Here is a 14,606-nt window from a genome sequence, read left to right on the forward strand (position 1 = left end):
GACACAAATATCAGGTTTTCAGGCCGACTGGAGGCGGCGTGTTGGATGTGTGTGAGTGGAAACCGAGCCAAACCGGGCTCCGCCCACTCCGGCGTCGTCACGGTACCGGCTGGACAGGTTGGTCACACGAAGAAATACAGCCGAAACACCATCTTCTGCATGTATTTCAGGCTGTGACTTCAGCTTTTATTCATATGCAAACAAAACCTACGTAAATCTTCTAAACAAAAAAAAACATGGGTATGGATTTGGGAAGCAAGGAAACCGATTTCTTTTCAGAGTTTGCATGTTCTCCCTGAGCAGATTTGGTGTTTTTGGTATATTATTAATTTTATGCCATAAATCAGTTCCTCTGATGCTTTGAGTGAGAGCAGGAGACGGTTTAGACGTGAAGCACAGCACAGTTTCTTTCATTATGGGACAAGTGGAGACATTTATCCAGTGAAATTATCCCTTTTCATGCAACAACAATCATAAAAAAATGTACTTTCAGACGGTAACATTTAAAAAAAAATATCGTTGTACACACTCCAAGAGAGGCTGGAAAAGCATGACAGCCACCAGCGGGTGCAGCAATGTGACATTAACATATTTCTACACCGTCATCAGAAGGTCAAGTTCACCTAGATCTAAGCGAAGGTCAGAGAAAATTATTAGATGAACAAAGATAAGCCCAACTGGATCATGAGACGACCGAAAATGTCAAAAACTTTTCCCTGTGGCGATCCAAACCCGACGAGGTCAATCAGTTTTTAAAACACTGGAAAGTCGCCCCGCTGCTTCCTGCAGCCGACGCTCTGATCACAGCCGCTCCCAGTCCGAGTCCGCATCGCAGCCGCGTGGGAAAAACGGACGGCCTCAAACACAACGGAGCCACAAATCTGCCGGTCGGGCCAACGGCCGACATTCAATCCTTCCATTATTCCTCCACATTAATCTGCCCCGCATCTTATCTCCCGCCCTCAGGCCGCCGCGGTGAAGCCGCGGACCGATCAGCGGTCCAGCCGGGCCCCGGGTCCATCGATCAGGTCTTTATATGAGCTCTCCAGACCCTTCAGAGGAGTCCCGCCACGGCGAGGGAGGAGGGCCTCCGGCCTTCAATCACGCCACTTCCCCCCGGGATGCGACTCCACAGGCCTAAAGCGCTTCCTGGAGCGCTCTTAGCGTCAGCCGTTCTGGTCATAACCGTGACGAATGCCGCCATATCGGACTCAAATTTCACCAGGACGATTGAATGAGATACTTTTTTTGTTGTTGTTGTCCTTATCAGCGCCACACATACGGAGCATTAGAGCCCATTTATACCGGAGCTCTTCACACCAGAGGAACCGTAATCATCGGGAAGACGGGGACGAAATTTATGAACGAGTCTGAGAACCATGAGTGACACCGCAGAAAAAATGTAGTTCTATTACAGCTGCCATGATGTGTTTATTGCATTTATCGTGATGAAATTTCCCTTTATGTACATTTTTTTCCAATGTCCCTGTGTTTTCATGCTAGTAATTCCAAATAACAGTGTTCTTTCTCTTGCCCCGAATTTACACCAGCTGTCACTGGACCAGTCAAGTTTTTCGACTGGGACTAAAATCAAATGGAAAATAATTCATAAAAATTCATTACTCCGCTCATTTTGGATATTTTTCACAGAATTTGACTCCGGTTTCTGCAGGTAGTCAAAGGGACCATCGGTCAGGGGTCAGGGGTCAGGCGTGTCAAATGCTGACAGAAAGGAGACCAGGGAATAACTGCTGTTTGTAACGTGAAAGCGGTAAACTTCGATCGCACTCTGAGGCGTCATTTAGATGACCACAGTGCTCAGAGGCACTGAAACAACTTTTTGAAAACGGCTTCTGATTGACTCCCAGTCCAGATTCTCAATTAAAAATTAATATAAAAAAAACTGTCCAGAAAAATCCATTTTCAAAACGTTGCCGTATGAATGTGAAACGTTTCTGAAACAAAAAACTCAAAAACTGAAAAAACACGACATTGAGAAATATTTAAAAGGACCCTGGATTAGCAGAAATCTCAAATTAAGACTTATTTATTTGCTTTCCATTCAGGAGAGAGCCAGTTGATCCAACCTGAGCGCCATGGGCAGGCTGGAGCCGATACCTTCTGGCATTGATCGTGGGAATCATGAACAGATCCATCAGCGGCGAGTATTCAAATGAAAAACCTGTTTGCAGTCAGTTATACTTTCACTTTTCACACTGGCGGAGGCCAATTCCAGAGCGACACACCTACTGACCTACATAGTAGCAAAGCACTCCGCTTATATGGGACTTTAGAAAAGCCGGAAATGCTAAAAAAAAACTTTCAAAATCTTCTTTATACTAATTCAAGTTTCACCACAGAGACAGAAGAATCGATTGAAAGCAAAGGAAGCACAAGGCTGAGGCTGGCGCAAGCAGATCAATCAAAAAAAAAAACAAAAAAAAACAGAAGGGTTACACAAGACCGAGTCCACCTAAAACAAAAAACAAGCGCAATAAAGATCTGTTGGAAAAAGCAACGAGCGGCAGGCGGGCAGACGCTTTCTGGTAAGCAGCCAGTCTTATGCAATGCCGCGGCGCTGAGGAGGCCCGCCGAGCCAGTTCCTGCAGAAAAAAACAAAACAGAAAAACACAAGGCTGCAGGGCCGAGGACGTCGGCGGCTGCGGTGTGACTCGGCATCACATGTCTCGGTATGATCGGCAGCCGAGCCGCTCTTCCCCTTCGCCGGCGGAGCGGCGGGCAGCAGGGCCGGAGTCTGGAGCAGCGCAAAGAATCCGACTTATTATAGGGAAGTAGGACTCCTGCTATTTGGAGGCACTTTCCGACTTTCTGGGCTTTTTCTTTTTTTCTTTTCTCTTTCTTTCCTTCGACTTCACTGAAAAACCTATTTTTTCCTCTCGTCTTAGCCACACAGAAATATGAACTTGATCTGCTTGTGCACGTCCAGCGCTCCGTCTCCCTTTGTCTTGGTCGGCGGTGCTCAGACATCCTGTGCCGTCCCTCGCAGCCCAGAGGCAGCGGCTTTGACGTCACAAAGGAATGCATCACAAGAGGTTGTGTTGTCCGCTCGCCGTGTGTGTGTGTGTGTGTGTGTGTGTGTGTGTGTGTGTGTGTGTGTGTGTGTGTGAGAGAGAGAGAGAATGTTGAAGGGCGATGATGGGAGACCCTTTCATAATCGAAAAAGCCTTCATGCACTTCAGCTGTACTTCCAGGTGCCGTGCACGGCGACAGGTGCAAAACTAATAAAATGAGACATTCTCTGTGTGCAGCTTGGTCAAACATCTGGTCCGTGGACCAAACCCGGGACACATTGCAGTATATTTAGTTGCAGCAGGATTGAGAGAGACATTTCAATGTATTTCGCAACAGAATACAAATTTGACGACTGTTTATTTGCACTAAAGCCTTTAGATTTGTGGACGTTTTTGCATTAACTGTGCCGTCATTTCACTGCACTGAGCCCCTCTAGTTTCTCCCTGAACTAAAACGAGTTTGACACAGCTGAGAAGGATTGTTTTAACCATTTCTCTGGAGAATTCAAGTTTATTTTGTGGTAAATAAAACTTCCTTTGCTGAAGTTTGTTCATGATTTTGACCCGGAATTGTATTTGTGGTCAAACGAGTTCATATTGTACGTGAGCATTTGACCATATTGCCCAGTTCTAACTTTATATATCGAGTCTTGTCTCACAAAAAGAGAAACTAGCGATTAAATGGAAGGAGCAGCCAGTGGCAAAAAGAGGTGAAGGGAGAGAGCTGGCTGCTCTAACGTTCCTGCAGAAAATCAATTCTGGTGGATTATAAACCTGAGTCATTGTCTCTGTCTCTGCCGGTCGAGGCTTTACTGGCTCCCATTCCTTCACGCTGCCTCCCGTCTGGTTCCATACGATCCCCACAGCGAAACCTCGATATCCGAGTTTCCAAATTCCCATGGACACCACAGTTCGCTCTGCTGCTGGACCGCCTCGACGCGAACCGGCAACCTTGTGCCGGATTATGTAATGTGGGTCGGAGTTCGTCTGCACAATCAGGACTTCATTTCCAAACTGGATGGACGTCGCGTCTCAACCGTTTCTGGACGAGTGTCGGCGCTCCAAGAAACATTCAGTTTTGTTTACTGTGGTTAGCTTGGTTAAAGTTCTGAAATAAAGAAGTACAGAACACCATCTCTTTACAAAAAATTAACTCTGAATGAAAACTCCCATTTGAAATTAAGCTTCATTCTGAAGTGGTTGGTTGATTATGATTCTAAAGCCCAACTGAATCATTTTTCATTCATTCTGCTTTGGGTTTATTCCAGTCGTCCTGCTCACGCTCGTTCTCTTGTCCTGTCGCAACAACGTACATATTCCAAGATGGCCGCCCGAAGCGAGTGCCAGACTTGAACACAGACGATTTATTTAATGGGAGCCCCAGAAGGATGGGATATAGTGAAAAGAGTCAATAGACAGAAGCCAAGACACACCAAAAACACAGAGGAATTATTAACCGATTAATATCTAAAAGATCTGTGAAGTAGTTTAACTATAAGTCAACATATCCGAGTCTGGATCAGGGGTGTTAAAAATTCGGCCCGTGGGCAAAAATCAGTTCACAGGACGCTTCGATCCAGCTTGTAAGAAATTCAAAGAAAAATTGATTATTTAACACATTTCATGAGAGTTTTAGACACAAAGCAGAGAAGACAGCAAGAAACCTGACTGAGCTGCGTGAAGAAAACTCCCTCTGTGACAGAAGGTACAGCAAAGGTCAAGATACTTCCACAACCGAGACACAACCGAGGGACACGACCCGGGCGCAGGAGACGGCGATGGACCCGATAACCTTTGACCTGCACTCGTGTGACTCCACAGCGCTCGCGATTTCAAACACACACACACACACGACGCAACGCAGCATTTCAGCAGCCTCAGCACACACACACACACTCACACACCGCATTCTCCTTCCACTTCCTGAACCGAGGGACGGTTCGCCTTCACAGTTCAGCCCTCTTCTTCCTGAACGCCGCTGGCGGCCGGGACGTCAGTCACGCCGCGTGGCAACGACCGGTCGTCAATACAAGAAGACTGAGACGGTTTCACATCCAAAAATTAAAAAAAGAAAGACGTGTAGAAAGGATAACTGCAGGGTGCAGTGGGAGGAACCATGGGAAAAACCCTGCTCTCGGCCCGAACGACCTTGAAGCTGCTCAGAAAGTTCTCGGCTGATATGTGGAGGATATGTGAGGATTTGTCTTTTTTTTTTTTTTTTTTTTTCTCTCTACCTTCTCACTCTTATCTCCCACCTGGTATCACATTCTGAGGAAATCCAGCTCCTCTTTCAAAGCGGAGCGGCCGGTATCTCGGCCAGATCAGTCCTGCCCAGACAGAACGCCTTCCCGACCGAGAGGAGAAACCAACAATGTCCCCACAAAGAAAAAGAAAAAAAAACACCACCACGACACGTCCCCATGGCGACGGGACTCTGTTTTGGCATTGTTTGTTGTTCCGAAACAAGAGCGTGTCAGTTTCAGACGCGACTCCCGGTGAAGGAGGCGCAGATACGAAGCCTGTTGCTGGGACTGACTCAACCCGGCAGCCCCGCCACAATCCCACCGTCAGGCGGTTTTTTTTTTTTTTTTTTCTTTTTAAATTCCGGCGTGTTCCAGCGCTGCTGATCTAACAGACGTTCTCCTCGCCGATGAAGCATAACCTCGCATTCTGGGCAAATATGGACTATTTACATTCCCCGCATTCTTGGTGTCATTAAACTACAGCCTGAGGTCTATTTGGGTTTTAGACCAGCTGAGTAAGATGCAGCCTGATCTGCAAAGTCATTTCGAGCTCCCGGGGAAGAGAAAAAAAAAAAAAAACAGGAAGAGAGAAAGGTTGAAATCGACGAGCAGGTTTCGGGGAACCGGGTTTCACATCAATGCCTCGACTGAAGTGTCGATTTCTAAGTAATCTGAGAAGTAAAAGAGCAAAACTGTCAAAGAAATTATTATAAAATCGACTAAATGTCGTATCATGCTTGAAAATGGCCCCCTGTGGAATACTGGCGGTTCCATTTAATGTCTTTACAACATCAGTTAGCACGTCTGATTGATTAGCATACAGCGGCACATTGTGAACCGACGACGTTGCATAAAGCTACGCGGCGACGACACAGAGGCCTAATTCATAGCTGGATAGCATTTCTCATTCTCCGCCGGGACAGTCACAGTCTTGCTGTTGCAACACTTGACGCACATTCAATTAAAACGGACTTCCACTTTTTTTAAGCAGCTGACCCACTTCTTTCCACACCGAATTCTTTTTAACAAGACAACTTCACATGTAGGACGGTTTGAAACGTCATGGAGTCGCAGCAGACGAGAGTCTAGTGAAGAGAAAAAAAAAGCAGGAATGGCTGAAAGAAGCAGTTTGCTGACAGTTCCGCAGCTGAATAGAGGGAGAGTTGGCGTTCGCTGCAATATTGAGACGAAACGCACTGAAAGAAAGAAGTCGTCGATGTTGAAAAAAAAAAGGAAAAATGCATTCGCTGTTACTTCTGCTTTATGTGGTTTCTTCATTTTCATTGAAGTAACAGTTTGAGACAGAACTAGAAGTGACTTTAGCAGTTTTAAAAAAATATATCAACATTTTTTCACCTAATTTCTTTCAATTCGAGTCTAGTTTTCAGACCAGACACAATTTATAAACTCACATTAATCACAACAAGAACTCCTTGTGATCCTGAAGACACCGATAAGTCAGAGCACCGCAATCAAGCCAAGTTTAAGCTAATGTTAGCATAGTGCTACATCGTAAATGAGGATATTTACCTTATTTAGCCAAGTTTTTTTTATTAACTTTCCATTAATTCTCTACGAAATCAATAATTCAGAAGAGCGAAACAGCTACTTAAAGCTAACGCAGTGTATAAGCCTCAAAATGCTCAGAGCCTCCGTCTTCAGAAAGCTAATATCAATGGAGTGAGCATTTAGTTGTGGCAGGTCAAGGGAAAACACACATTATATAACGCTTAATAAGTCTTAAAACTCGACACTGGGTGAATTAATTGCATTGCTAGAAAGATCGCTGCTCTATCAGCTGATCAACAGTAGAGCATGTAATGTCTTTTAAATATGTCCTGTGAGGGACATGCATCTTCTGCCAGTGGAGGACATCATCCATTTCAAACGCCGTGAAAATGTGACCCGTAGGCTCATAACATGCCCTCCTGTCTGCCTCCTGAAAGAGTATTTGTTCTTTGAGTTTTCAACTGTGAATTCAGCCCAGTGAATCTGTTCACTGCGGTGTGGGAACAGAAGACCGATCCAGGACGAAGACGCCCAGACTGAGGCGGCCTCAGTGACGCCAAAGTTTTCCTCTGAAGCACCTGACGCTCGTAAAGGTTGGACATCCTGCTCAAGGACGTTTACGAGAACATGTGAGAGCGGATTCTTCCAGCTGCCGTCGCCTTTCTCCAAACCTAAAGCCGAGCCGCCAGAGCGGGCCAGATGCAGAAGCCGGCCCTCCGCCTCTTCACTCCGCACCTCTCTTAATTATCTGTCCTCTATAATTCCTCACAGGAGCTGCCTCTCCCGTCTCTCAGCGCCGTTTCCCTCGGCATGCCGTCTGTCCTCACCCCTGTCGATGTCTGTTGCGGCGTATGAGTTCATATCGGCGGAACTATTTTGTGTTTCCTCAGAATGTGTGCAAAAGGTGTCCATATTGGTTTTTAAATGTCCACACTGTGCCGACCGAAGCCTGCTCTGCGCTCTCTCTACCTTTCTCCCCCGCTCTCGCCCTTTGCCCGTAGGCGAGGGGAGAATTCCGGCAGGGTGGGGGTTTTCCCCAGGAAGAACGGGAGCTTTGTCCCCTGAGGGACGAGGCCATAGGCTGACAGACAGTCTGGCAACCTCTGACCAGGCAGCCGGGGAGGACAGAGCCAGAGATAGGACATGATCGCAGAGCAGAAGACGTCGACTCACGGCGAAACTCACGCTCGCTCGCTCGCTCGCGCTGGAGTTTCGTCTCGGGGTCGAGCAGTGAGTTGTTGATCGAGCGAAGGAATCAACGAAAGGCCTGGCACTGCCGCCGCAGACGTCTTCAGAACTATAATCAGAACACTCTGCCTTCAGTGTGAGAGTAACGGATCGCGTTGTGACTTTGACACTACAGGTTGCTCACGGCTGGAGACGGGATTAAAATGAGGCTGTATCGGAGGGTAATAACACTCGGCGTTCATATCACTTCTGAGGTTGACAGGTGGCTTCAGTTTACTGTTCACCACAACATTCTGATAGTACAATCACCGTTTGTGTCTCTGTCAGCCCAATAAATGCTAATATGTCCAGTTAGGTCTCCAGAAAGGGAAATACCATGTGGTGGAGTGAACAGGTAAAACAACTGGACAGGTGAAACAATTTAAAGTTTGACCCCTCATCTCAGTGATTAAGCAACACCACAGATCAGTGGATTTCCACTAATTAAGAGAAAAAGTCAGTCCTCTGACGACTTTAATTTTATGACACCACTGCACAGTAGGGATTGGTACCGAATTTGGTACTTTTATAGGTACCGATTCACGTAAAATCAAACGTTTCGGTACCTAAATGTGTCCTTGTGACTGTGAGGGGGTGGAGGAGTGGGTGATTTTCAAAGCCTGACATGAACACAGCGTTGTACGTAATGGTGTCAGTAGCAGAGCGTTGAGTCAACAGTAGAATAGCTGATAGCAAGCGCTTCAAATCACGGCTCCACTTTTCAAAGATTAGGCTCACTGCGGCAGCAGTACTTGTAATCTGGAAGCGCAAGATTCTTCTTAAAGCTGAGGAGTGCAGCATTTTCAACAGCTTCAGATCCACGGCTACAACGCCTGCATTTGGCACCGTTAGCATGCTAGCATTTGCATAAACACACAAAAGTACCAAAAGCTGGTACCGTATCGGTGAAAACACCGAAAGCATCCATCCTTCATGCATCATGAGGAATGAAAGTCCGACAATGTAAATGACTAATAAAGTTATAGTCTTGACACTGAACTCAAGACGTTACATCTGAAACTTCTAAAAGACAACACAGTAGCGGTGACATTTCAGACTGAGTGTCGACAGTAAATCATTCGGTATGAGCTGATCGATGTTCAACCATCGGTGTACTGGATGACACCGGTGCAGCTGCCGCCGTGGACCTCAGCCGCAGGCCGTCCACCCGTCCAGGGACACACACCGCCTCAATCTGTCCCCCACCAACCGAGAATCCAAGACCACGCTCCGTCCAGTACTGCCTGAGTGCCAACCAACGGCTCAAAATCCGTCAGCTCAGCTCAGCTGCAGGCGAACCAGCCAGTCGGGCCCCGAATGCCCCCTCCACAACTGAACACCACCAAGTGGGATGCGATCCCAACGCCGGGGACGGCAGAAAAGACTCCAAAACGTTGCTCGTCCCAGACAGAATGGGACCGGCGAGCGCCACAGAAGTTTGACAGCGCTGACAAAATATAACGAAAATGAGTGTTCCCTCAGAAGAAATGAGCGATGACACATTTATTTAACTGAAATAGTTGTATAGCGTTACAAATGCATGTTCAAATTTGACGAAAAATACAGATTCAGAAAAAAAAAAAAAAAAACGATGATAAAACTGCTTTATAAAAACTGGGCTTTTTCTTTTTTCGAGCTTTAAATGGGTAGATCAAATTCAATGAGGATCTTGACGGCTACCTTGAAGAACACCTGGGCTAAAACCAGGGGAGTACAAACGGTAGGAGCAAGACTTACGTCGATTAAACCACGGGGGTGTCAAATATGCGGCCCAGCAGGAGGCACGATCCGGCCTGAGGGATGACTTTGCAGAGTAAAGACTGACTACAACCTAATTTCTAATATATGAACAGGGCATTACTTTGTTTGAGATGTAGCGTTGACATCAAAATCACACTCTGTATGAGAAATTGCTAAAAAAAAAAAAAATACACTGTAGGTGAAATAAACAAAATTCTTACATTTTGGGGGGATTTGGAAGATAAATAAGCTTCTCACAGGTGGCACCGTCCTAGTTAGGAGAGGTTTGTGCGCAACAGAAGAGAAATTGATTTTCGGTACTCGCTGTACACAGACATGTACCGACTATTGTACACCGCGGCTAGCTAACAAACAATGAAATTGAGTTGGCAACGTGATTTGGACCAACGCGCGGCTGTCAAGCGTTTTCTGGCACATGAGCTAATCATCATGAGAGCGACGGCCTCCAAATCACACACAAGGGAGCATTCTGTTTCTGGGCACCCACATCCACACTGTCAGAGGGGGGTTATAAATGATTCCCTGTGCAAAGCCTGCCGCGCCAGGTAAAGGCTGGGAGCTCCTGAAAACGGTCACTGATTAACAAGCTCTGCAGGGCTCCGCGTTGAAGTTTAACCTTCATCACAGCTCTTTACCCAGACAGTCACGCTGGAGGTCATCACCGGCTGATCCCAGAGGCCCAGGGGTCAAGGTAAGGGAGGCCGGCAGGGCTCCTGCTCTGATGAAGCAAATCAGATTAATCAATTACAAGTAGGTACAGAAGAAATCAATCCCAGGCCAGATTTACAACAGCTTTTCAAGTGAAAAGAAGGCTCTCAAGTTTGCATGTTTGAAAACGGTTCAACTAAATCTCCGTGTTAACAAAACTTTGTCTGATTCTTAGTCCATATTTTAATGGAATTTTGTAGTTTCTCTAGTTCATAGTCTGTCCACACGACTGTTCATGTACTCGCCAATGTTGATTTTAACAGTGTATTTTTCTCTGTGTGGATTTGGTGTCATTATTTACTTCAACATCTTGTACATTTTTCTTTCTTGGGTCAGTCAAACACAGCACTAATCGATTTTCGTTTTTTTATATGGCACTGTAGCAGCTTTCTGTAGTCACACAGTGACATCTAGAGGTCACAGATGGTATTTACTGGTATATTTTGATGTATAAGTAACTCGAACAGCCAAACAAGTGAAAAAGAACTTTGCAGTCTTTCTCTTGAAATATTTTATTTCCAAAAGTTCTTGTGTTTTATGAGCTGTCAGACGCTTGTCTCTCGCGGTCGGTTTGAGTTGGTTCAGTCTGCTGGTCGAATGTGACAGATTCAGAAATCCAATCCACTGGGCCGGCGACGCCGCGTGGGCGTAGAGGAGGAGGAGGAGGCCGTCGGAGGCAGGTGACATCCTGGACAAGGTCTCCCGCCCACCGGCGATGCGCCGGCCCAGCAGAGGAGTGCAGGTCTCACTCCTGCCGAGACGCACCGAGGGGGGGGGCCCTGACCTGCCTGTGGCCATCAAACTTTCAATTTCCTCCCTCGGTGTCAGTCCGACATGATGGACGGGTTCAGTCTGACACTTCAGATCTGAATTCTGCATTTAAAAAAAAATGCTTTGTCTGTTTGGAGGTGAAACTCACAGCATAGCAATTCCAATTAAAGTCTATTAACTCATTTAGCTTATTTTTATCTTCATTATCATATTCTAATTCCCTAAAGTGTTTCTGTGGTATTCCTGTCCGGATTGTGAGAAAGTGTACCATGACCCAGTTCGTCCATGTATTATCTAATGTGTGTTAATGACTGACACTGGAAGCTGCGTTGATCTTGATAAGAGCTGCTGGACTCTGGATGGGCCACAATGGAAACGGGCCCTGAGCTTTATTGTTCCAGCGCCGACACCATCTGATATGTCACACACTGATACACTTCATCTAAACATCCTGCCGAGAAACAAAAAAAAAAAAAAAAAAAAAAAAAAAAAAACACACGACACACGTGTGTTCCAAGCCTCACAATCGGTTTCTCCTTGGCCAACAGATATACCCGCTAATGCTCATCTGCACGTGGAGTCGGCTTACTTCCTGCTTCCTGTCCACTCTGACCTTCCAGTCTGAGTTTTTATTTTTCTTTTCCCTTTCCCGTCCTCTTCCTCCCGCTTCCCCGCAGTTCTGTTGTTCTTCCCGCCCCCGCCCCCCTTGTTCGTCCTGCGTCGGCTACACACACACAGCGAAGACATGACCAGGCGTGGGCGGGCGGCCATTGTGTTGGCGCGTCTCGGTCTGCATCCACATCAGACGGAGAGCAAAGTCTATGAAGGCCGAGGCTGCGTGACGTATCGCAGACTAATCACCGTGATAACAGCATGCACAATACTGACTTCCTAAAAGGCCGGTTGATATTAATGTTTCTATGTATAGTGTCTTTCCCCAACGTGGTCGAGCCACAGCTGGAGTGAATTTGGGGCAATTTGGGGAACTGTGCTTAAGACACTGATACAAATACTCATATAAAGTGTCTTTTATAGGATCAATACGCATGTTCAAATACCAATATTCACGTCGTTGATAAGTTATGCTATAATTTAAGCCATATTGTCTGCAAGTTAGCATTCCAGGTGTGCTAACACGGCTAATGCTGAGCCATGCTAGACTTCAGGATCATCACCCAGGTGATGGCTGAAAATTAAACAGTCGTGTCTGAAGCCGAGACAAAGAATAAGAAGGAATATTGTTTGCTATAATAGCTAGAACTTGACATTAGGAAAGGTTTTAACCACTCAGTTATCCTCACACATTAGCATCTGTACAATGTGTAGACATCTGTGAGATTATTGCTCCTCACTGGTGTTAAAAAGTCTTTAAACGTCATTATTAATGTGCTGTGGGCTGTCAGCACTGCATGGATCAGTTTAATGAGTGATTCAGTATCAGTTAACTGGAATGCAGGTGTGTTATTTTGGTCTTTTTATGTTTGTCACTCATTTACTCTGGGTGTTTTGACACTAACCCTAACGCTAATCTCCAATAGAATTCAACCACCCACTATGTTTGATTGGATTTCATAAGTACAGATTATCCTCTATCTTACAGACTGTAAATGTTTTAATGCGAAAGTTAGTCGAGAGTGAACTTTAAACACGCTAAAGGACTGTGACAGAGCTGGATAAGCTGTTCCCTCCATGCTTCCAGTCTCGATGCTAAGCTAGGGCCTGTGGCCGATATCAATCATGTTATCTCAATGCCAAAGGCTAACCAGATAAGTAAAGTTCTTAAAAGAGATCAACGTGGTATTAAAATCTGCTTGCAACTTCGTCTTGAGGACATTTTAACAACAAAACAAAACCGAAGGAAAAGAGGCTTCTGGAAAAATGCTGCTATCAGCGTTAGCCTTGGAAAGAACATTGAGCTGATTCCTGCCAAACATCAATATGGATCTTTTAGAAATTTAGTTGGAGTCCGTTCTTTAATATGGGTCCAGGATGAGGGGATTGGCTCCGGTTGTCCTTCCCAAAAATTACAGAGTGGAGAATAAAGAACCCAGCCAGGTTAGCTACACGCTAATTTACCGAGAAACTCGCCTCTCCCTTATCGCCCGCCGCCACACACTCTGAGCCCACAGCAATGCAGCTGAGCTCTACCCCAGGTGACCGCCCCCCCCCCACACACCCCCACCCCGGCCCTCTTTGCCCCTCCACTCCCTGCCAGGACCCCACAGGCACCGCTCGGATATGCCAGTCAGCAATCTGGCGCTGAGGACGCGGCCATGTTTATGGATGGGTTAATGCCTGACAATGCACTTTCTGTCACACTCCGACTTCTGAGGTTACGCCTCCATCTGAATAAAAACACTTAGCATGTGCATAAATTTGCTCCTCCCGGGTGGGGCGGATCACAAAGTTGAGAGCCAGCCGAGCAAGTCAATAAAGTTTGAAGGCAGACTCCGAATAGGTGATTTATTTTGGAGTTCAGGACGGACGAGCCTGTCGTCAAGCTGTTTACCAAGAGTCACTATTCAAGCCTCCTCCTTTGTATCATCCGTTTTTCTCTTCTTTCGCTCATCCTGATGTCTATTTTGTTCTCTTCTTTCTCATCACATCTGGAGATTTTAATTACACTTGCAGCAGAGTTTGGGAAAACAACTGCACGTGTGCCCAAAACCCGCTGGCAATGTGTTGGCACGGTACGGCGGTGAAGGGCTGCCGGCTATCTGCCGCCGCCCTCTGCCAAGCACCTCTGGGTCACTGGCGTCTGGCTGGCAAGAGTCAGCAAAGACAAAGGGCCTCTGCAGCCATCTTCAACTGTGTGGTACATCTCCGCACTACTTTATCCAAGGAAATACGAGTTTGAGTAAGTGACAGTGAGGATGGCGGTGAATCAGAGTGTTACATGATGCATCAGGATGCATGAGATGACGCAATAAGATGTAGTTTTTGGCCACTTCCATCCATTTCAGCCAACTTCATCTGATTTAAAGTCCTCCTGCATGCATGGGAAGAACATGCAAACTCCAAAAAGAAAAGCTTGGACCAGATTGAACCCACAACCTCCTGGCTAAGAGGGAAGAGTCAGCACAAATTGACTTTCAATACTTTTAGAGACTTGCAGATAAAGCTCTGCTGGCTGCTTTGGCAACAATTAGCAGGTTGTTGTTAGCCTTTTCATGGCTAGCTAAAGGAACTCAACATTTATCACCTGTGTTGTAGTTGAACTATTGGACTGTCCATTTAATGAAATAACAGTAAATTGTGCACTGTTGCCTTTTAGGCACAACAGAAGATCCCAACGCAATCCAGCTAATGCTAGATCTATGTAACATCATTAAGCTAACAATAGTAGCTGTTGTAT

The 14,606-nt window shown here is 46.1% G+C and overlaps 1 protein-coding gene across 1 annotated transcript in view; it reads right to left on the reverse strand.

Moving 5' to 3' along the window:
- The window catches only part of LOC115386286 (mitogen-activated protein kinase kinase kinase 11), a 49,073-nt gene that overhangs the window by 27,786 nt on the left and 6,681 nt on the right, over window positions 1–14,606 (reverse strand). The window lies entirely within an intron of this gene.

This window comes from Salarias fasciatus, chromosome 3 (genome assembly GCF_902148845.1).
Source record: "Salarias fasciatus chromosome 3, fSalaFa1.1, whole genome shotgun sequence".
Lineage (NCBI taxonomy): Eukaryota > Metazoa > Chordata > Actinopteri > Blenniiformes > Blenniidae > Salarias > Salarias fasciatus.